Consider the following 6000-nt stretch of genomic DNA (forward strand, 5'->3'; position numbering starts at 1 on the left):
CTGATATTTGAGTAAATGATAAAGGCTGAAGATACACCTTATGGCCTAAAGACCTGCCAGAACTGATTCCAATGTGGTAATGATAAGTGAAATAAATCCGATAAACTGTTGCTCACACGAGCTAATGAAATCAAATGTCCAACCAGTGCGGGCCACAATCTGCTAATATCCATAAGATAAATTAGTATCCAGACTGTATCATTTGTTTATTCTGACATGAAACACAGGACAGGGATTTACTTACCATTGGAACGTACCATCTAATATTTAAGCTATTGCTTACAATACTCAGAACTTACTCCGTCAGCCGGAATTTAGTTTCTATCTCGTATCAGCACTTCGTGCTATTTAAATATATTGTCACTTGTGGACTAGTATTTTCTTCATGAACCACTGACTATCTTAATTTTGTGAAACCATTAAAAGTTGATTTTTAATCTATTCTGACTAATCTATATATTGTTTAAAGTTAAGAGTGCGCCCACAAAAGAGTCTTCTTTTCTCCTTATTGTTTCATGTTCCCATACTGACTCAGGGTGCACCGCCAAATAACATCAGAATTAGAAAACAGTGTTTTCTTTCAATCATTTGATTTTGGTATTTAGAAAATCACTCTCTGACATCTACTATATCCTGTGCGGTATTCCCTCCTTTCCATGTACAGTCACCGATTGTGCAAGTTGACCCACTTAAAAAGATGAGAGAGGTCTGTAATTTCCATCATAGGTACACTTCAACGGTGAGAGACAGAATCTGAAAGAAAAAAAAAAAAACTAGGAAATCACATTGTATGATTTTTAAACAATTTATTTGTATATTCTTGCGGAAAATAAATATTTGGACAATCAAAAAAATGTAACTCAGTACTTTGTATTATATAACCTCGGTTGGCAATTACAGAGGTCAAACGTTTACTGTAGTTCTTGACCAGGTTTGCACACACTGTAGCAGGTATTTTGGCCCACTCTTCCATGCAGATCTTCTCTACATCTGTCATGTTTTGGGGCTGCCGCTGGGCAACACGGACTCTCAACTCCCTCCACAGATTTTCTATTGGGTTGAGGTCTGGAGACTGGCTTGAAATGCTTCTTACAGAGCTACTCCTTAGTTGCCCGGGTAGTGTGTTTGGGGTCATTGTCATGCTGGAAGACCCAGCCACGTTCCATCTTCAGTGCTCTTACTGAGGGAAGGAGGTTTTTGCCCAAAATCTCATGATACATGGCCCCATTCATCCTCTCCCTAATACGGATCAGTCGTCCTGTCCCCTTTCGCAGAAAAGCAGCCTCAAAGCATGATGTTTCCTCCCCCATGCTTCACAATGGGTATGGTGTTCTTGGGATGCCATTCATCATTCTTCTCGCTCCAAACACAGCGAGTGGAGTTTATACCAAAGAGTTCAATTTTGCTCTCATCTGACCACATTACATTTTCCCAATCCTCCTCTGGATCATCCAGATGGTCACTGGCAAACTTTAGACGGGCCTGGACATGTGCTGGCTTAAGCAGGGGGACCATTCAGGTGCTGCAGGATTTCAATCCATGACGACTAACTAGATACTAATGGTAACCTTTGTGACTGTGGTCCCATCTCTCTTGAGGTCATTGACCAGGTTTCTCTGTGCAGTTCTGGGCTGATTCCTCACCGTTATCAAGATCATTGATACCTCACGAGGTGAGATCTTTCATGGAGCCCCAGGTCGAGGTAGATTGTCAGTGATCTTGTATTTCTTTAATTTTTTTAATAATTGCGCCAACAGTTGATCTCTTCTCACCAAGCTGCTTGCCTATTGTCGAGTAGCTCATCAAAGCCTTGTGCAGCGCTACAATTTTGTCCCTGGTGTCCTTAGACAGCTCTCTGGTCTTGGCCATGGTGGAGAGGTAGCAGTCTGACTGTTTGAGGCTGTGGACAGGTGTCTTTTATACAGATAACCAGTTCAAACAGGTGCCATTAACACAGGTAACGAGTGGAGGATAGAAGAGCTTCTTAAAGAAGAAGTAACAGGTCTGTGAGAGTCAGAAATCTTGTTGCTTGGTAGGTGTCCAAATATTTATTTTCCACAAGAATATTCAAATAAATTGTTTAAAAATCATACAATGTGATTTCCTGGTTTTTCCCCTTCAGATTCTGGGCCAGATGCATCATCGTTTGGCTGGCACTTTTTCACTCTCCATTTTATCACTTTCCAATCAGCTCCTACCTGCCATTTTTCAAACAGGCCCTGTGACATGGCAGTTAGGACCTGATTGGCTGGCACTTTTCCCTTCTCCATTTTATCACTCTCCAAGAGATGATGCATCATGATCTAGCCCACTGTCTCTCACAGTTGAAGTGTACCTATGATGGAAATTACAGACCTCACTAATCTTTTTAAGTGGGTCAACTTGCACAATCGGAAGCTGTCCAAATACTTTTTTGCCCCACTGTAGGTGTGATGTCAGTGTGTAGCCCTGCTGTGTAATGTAGGTGTGATGTCACTGTGTAGCCCTGCTGTGTAATGTAGGTGTGATGTCACTGTGTAACCAGTGCTGCGCTTTGTACTTTATCTGTCACCTGCCAGTAACAGGACACACCCCTGAGTGACAATAGATACGGCCATTGGTGCAGATAGGCACTCCCCTTGGGTGGGATGTTACACGCCCCCTCAATGCCGCACAGAAATAGTGTGCGTTACAATCTCCCTGAAACTACTTTTCAAAAGTAGGCAAGTATGGTTATTGCACATGCAACAACCTAGTATTTTTCTTATGCCTTTTTTCCTCCAAAGTTCAGGGTCTGACCCAAGATTTGTAACAGTTCCAAACCGAGTCAGACCCAGGACTGGCCCCTCTCAACGCAGCTCCGACCCAGAGTATTCCTGGGTCGAAGCCGTTTACACTGCACACAGGTGCAGTAGCTGCCGGGAGTCTCAGCTGCAGTAAGAGACTCTGGCTCCACCCGTGATGTCACTGACCCTACCCTCAGATAGTGTCATCGCTGAAGCAAGCAGCTTTCCTGCCACAGATCTACCAATGCTGCAAGCGCATACCTCCCAACATGACCCTCTCCAGGAGGGACAGAAATGTTCTACTTCTGAACTTCCCTCTTAATTTATGATCACCCTCACCTGTGCTGAAACACCTTTCTTATCCATTAACCTGTTCAGCACAGGTGCCAGCAATCATAAATTAAGAAAAAGGTCCAGCATTGTGTCCCTCCTGGAGAGGGTCATGTTGGGAGGTATGCAAGTGGAGGCTGGGTTGGATGACCTGGTTTACCCATTTACACTGCCCCTTAATCTGGGTCCTTCCCGGAACCAACCTTGTAAGCTAGCCGGGTTGAATTCCCAGGTCATTGGACCCAGATTAACCCTTTTCCACTGAGCTGAGACCTAGGAATTTGCTGGGTTGCTAGACCCGGCAATTTCCCAGGTAACATATCTGAAAGCAGCATAAAAGGAATTTTCTCAAACTGTTTTTTTCATTTTATTTAACCAGCCCAAGTATTGCATGTTTTAGCTATAATATTTACATTTGCAATTCCATCCTGTAAGGACTTTTTACTTTTATCTTGATTATATACACTATAAAGCGGGGTACTCATGGTGCGATCGCTGCTTAAAATCTAAGCAATCTGACTAGATTGCTTAGATTTTAAGCAGTGATCACTCCGTGTGTACCCCCTACAGCGATAGCGATGCGCAGCCCCACGCATTGCTATCGCTGGTGCTAGATTGGCCAATCTAGCGGGTCGCTCACTTCACCCGCTGGGTGAAATGAGCGCCCCCCCCCCCCTCCCGCTTCCCCCGCACGCTCAGCACACATCGCGCTGTGCTGAGCGGGGGGAGAGATCTGTGCTGAGCGGTTCGCTCAGCACACATCTCTCCCCACATCTGCCAGTGAGTACTGGCCTTAAGTGTTTTTAATAAGTTCAGGCACACAGATTTTTTATATTCTATAACCAGTATTTATATTTTTTAACACATGGAAGATACATTAGTATCACTTGACTACTATAGCAAGAGTATTTAAGATTTCATAAGTACCATCCCCCATACATCAGTAATCAACTGGGGAAAATTGATGTTTTGTAGATGATTGTGTAAATAAATCTACAATGTGATTGGGACTGGTAAACCAGGTTGTCCAATATGTTGAATATCATAGACTAGGTGTGGGAGGGAGTCTGTATATGCTGAGGCTTGAGGGGTGGGGGAGGGGTTGGGAGGTGTTGTGCTTGGGGGATTTGCGGATGCGGTGGACAGAGGGATGAGGGAAGGGGAGGGTGACCGGAGGTGCCATGGATGGGGGAGGGACACATGGAGTGGTTGGGTGGATGGGGGAGGGTATTAGGAGGTTTTGTCTGCAGGTTATGATGTCACCAGTACACAGACAGGCGGTTAGTGAGCAGGATGAGGGTGACAGAGTAGAGTGGTGGGGAGTACTCAGTAGCTATAGGCGTGGAGTATAGGTGTGGTGTACCAGTGTGATTCCCTTTGCTGTCATGTGTGACATATCTGTGACTTAATAATGAGCGTTTATTTTGTGCAGGTAAACCCCTCGCTGGTGTTGTGAGATGTTGATTCAGCTGCCGTGGGCGGGAGCTGCGGGTCAGTAGCAATGAGTTGCGGTCAGTGTTGCATACTGTCCCCGGTCGGGTGTATATGGTAAGTTCCACCTGACGGGCCTTATGCCCTCACTGTGTCTGTCTGCAGCAGGTGGTCTTATCTTGGCACCCGGCCAGTGGTCTGGCTGTGTTGTGCCAGGCATCGCGCTTACCCTGGAGCAGTGCAACGAATGGACCCAGGCTGCCGACGGAGGGAGCTCCGGCGCAGCCGAAAAGGTAATTGTTGAGAAATACGTGTTAGATGCGGTCCGCAGAACATGTCCCATCCTGTTTGGTACCCAGCATGGCACCAGCCTGTGTTGCAGTGGCAGGAGTTAGCCCTGGGGTGTGGGGGTCAACAGGCAGGCAAGTTATGTATCTGGGAGAGGTGCAGCAGGGGGGCAACCTGCTACTGGAAGTACCCTCAGTATTTTCTGCCGCCCAGCATGACACCACTTTTTGTTGTTGCGGTAGGATTTGGCGTTGGGGGTCAACAGGCAGCCAAGTTATGTAGAGGAGCGCCAGGCGGCAACCTGCTGCCTGCAAGTATGCTCAGTATCCGTGGTGTTACCCTCCCTGCAGATGCTGTCAGTATCCATGGTGTACCTGTCGCTGCTGCTACCGCTGGCTATGTTCACCTCCCTATACTGTAAGTACACCCGCCAACATTTTACACATAAAAATCGGTACAAATTAGGAAAAGGTGCATGGCTACGGGTAAAGGTGGCGTCACACACACTTTCCTATACTTTCAACGGAAGTATGGAGAGTCAAAAATTGGTACGGACCAGTACAGTTGGAGGGTATGCTGTAAGCAGTGTCACTGTGCATATTGTACCTCACTCTGCTGCTGGCACAGGAAATGGTGTAGCTCCCTGCAGAGAAATGGTGTAGCTCCCTGCAGATGACATGGGTGTATGACTCTGACTCATACTTGCCTACCTGACCCTCTCCATGAGGGAGAAAATGCTCTGTTCCTGGACTTTCCTGGTAATGTATGATTGCCATCATCTGTGGTGAAACACCTTTCTTATCAATTACCTAGCTCACCACAGGCAATCATACATTACCAGGAAAGTCCAGGAACAGAGCATTTTCTCCCTCATGGAGAGGGTCAGATAGGCAAGCACGCTCTGACTCTAGACTCCGCCCAGTGATATACACACAGTCACTCTGGGCTAATATGTAGGAGATCATTTAGGGCTGTAGATTGCTAGTGTATGGTAACAATCAGCAGATTTGCAGGCCATTTCTAGTAAATTGATAAGCCTTTCAAGAAGGGCAGATCTGTATTTTCCGAAAAATTATTTGCAAATCACTGAAAAATATCTGTTATATATGGGCACAGATTGGTGGTCTTTAAAACTTGGAAAAACCTCAGAATCTGCAAATTGTTTTTTTTTTTTTATAGCTGATGT

At 45.6% G+C, this 6000-nt stretch overlaps 1 protein-coding gene across 2 annotated transcripts in view; it reads right to left on the reverse strand.

The window, feature by feature from the left end:
- LOC134969285 (transmembrane protein 272-like) overlaps window positions 1-6000 on the reverse strand; it is a 182328-nt gene that overhangs the window by 175502 nt on the left and 826 nt on the right. Inside the window, exon 1 of one of the 2 annotated variants that reach the window (XM_063945134.1) lies at window positions 5421-5488. The exons of the other annotated variant lie outside the window; for it this stretch is intronic. The gene's annotated coding sequence lies outside the window, so the exon portion shown is untranslated. Of the gene's footprint in view, window positions 1-5420; window positions 5489-6000 lie in introns of those variants that run through there. 2 annotated transcript variants of the gene reach the window in all.

This window comes from Pseudophryne corroboree, chromosome 11 (genome assembly GCF_028390025.1).
Source record: "Pseudophryne corroboree isolate aPseCor3 chromosome 11, aPseCor3.hap2, whole genome shotgun sequence".
NCBI lineage: Eukaryota > Metazoa > Chordata > Amphibia > Anura > Myobatrachidae > Pseudophryne > Pseudophryne corroboree.